General features: G+C 47.8%; 1 protein-coding gene across 1 annotated transcript in view; it reads right to left on the bottom strand.

Moving 5' to 3' along the window:
• LOC102248448 (arylacetamide deacetylase-like 3) overlaps positions 1-1690 on the bottom strand; it is a 12649-nt gene that overhangs the window by 6160 nt on the left and 4799 nt on the right. The gene's annotated exons all lie outside the window — the stretch shown is intronic.

Here is a 1690-nt window from a genome sequence, read left to right as displayed (position 1 = left end):
GCGCGCCGGAGCCTCCGTACCTCTGCACTTTACTTTCGTAGCTCCTCTGAGTCTGTGTGCTCTTCTCTTTCCTTCTAGTTGTAGAATTTCCACTCAGCCAGCCTTCCTGTGGTTCTGGATGATGTCCGTTCTGTCTTTTAGTTGTATTTTTGAAGTGGTTGTGTGAGGCAGCAATCTCCGGTGTTTACCTATGCCACCATCTTGGTTTCTCCTAGGGAGTAAAACTCTGAAAACTTACCCTTTGAAGTGTATTATCTCTACCTTGCCTTAGGACAAATTGTGTTAATAAAAGCAAGGGTCCTAGACAAGGAGGGAGTCTTCAGTTCCTTTAGCTGAAGGTCCTCTGACCCCCAATGCCTTTCAAAATTATATCTCGTCTACGACTCTTGATTAGTCTCTGGATTTCTATGCCATCTACGCATAGCCCCTTTTCCAGATTCCTGAACCCTTCTTGATGCTGGGACAAGAACCCCAGCATGCAGGCGTGGGGCGAAGACTGAAGACAACTGAAGATGGTGGCAGTCACAGAGCTGGAGCGAGCAGGAAGCTTGGGTTGCTCCCAGTGACGGAGGAAGCCAAGCTTCCCACCAGCCCTGGACTCCGCTCAAGGAGGGGCTGGGAGCCTGGGCTCCACTCAAGGAGTGACTGGGGGCCTGGGTCGCCAAGGGCGACCCAGGCATCCAGCCAGCCCTGGCCTCTGCTCAAGGAACTGGAAAAAAAAAAAGGAGGGGCTGGGAGCAGCTGGAGCAGAGAAGCCAAACCTTGCTGCTGCAGTCAGACCAAAGGCCTGGGTCCCAGGTGCCGGAGGAAAACTGGTGCCAGCAGCCAGGGGAAGGAAGGCCTATTGCGTGAATCTTCGTGCAACGGGCCACTAGTGTATATTTAATATCCTATAGGCTCAGTTGGTTGGAGTGTCATCCTGTGCACTGAAGGGTTGTGGGTTTGATCTCCGGTGGAGGTGAGTAGGGAGGAAAGTGATCAATGTTTCTCACATCTCTCTCTCTCTCAAATCAATGAAAAATATCTTCAGGTGAGGATAAAAATTAATAAATACTTGCTGTTCCTGTCCTTCATTATGCAGACATACCCACACCATGGCTGCATCCAACTCCTATTCTCAAAGACTCCTGCAATAGATCCTGGCATTCCACAGACTAGAAAGCACCATAAAGGTGTTCCCCGCCCTCCCCTCCGCCTCCCCGCCCCCCAATTCCTACAGTTGGGGAAGGGGGAGATTAAGAGAATAAAATTGTCTCAATTGTGAGTTTTTTCTCTCATTAATTTTCCTTGAATCTTTGGTCTTCACGTCTGTTTATCCCAGAATGTGTCTCAAGGAACTCCTGATGTGAAACAAAATGATGTGTTTTAGTCATTTTCATGTTTTAGAAATCCTTATTTCCAACTAAGTAGAAGCGGTGGCCACACAACATTGTGAATGCACTAAATGCTACTGAATTGTGCACTTTCAAATGGTGGATTTTATGTTATGGGAATTTCACATGGATAGACGGCACCCCCCACTTTTCGAAACTCTGCTTTTACGAAACACCTACATTAGCTAGTACCTGTTTTTGGCTAACCAAAGGAAGTCCCAAGTGGACTTTCACTTTTACAAAGAAAAAAAAAGGTGAAAAGTAACAGCGTCTGTTTTGCAGAGAGCCCTTATGGAGGCAGCACCATCTCCCCCCCT

Source organism: Myotis brandtii, unplaced genomic scaffold, assembly GCF_000412655.1.
Source record: "Myotis brandtii unplaced genomic scaffold, ASM41265v1 scaffold410, whole genome shotgun sequence".
NCBI lineage: Eukaryota > Metazoa > Chordata > Mammalia > Chiroptera > Vespertilionidae > Myotis > Myotis brandtii.
This window is presented reverse-complemented; position numbering and strand designations above follow the sequence as displayed.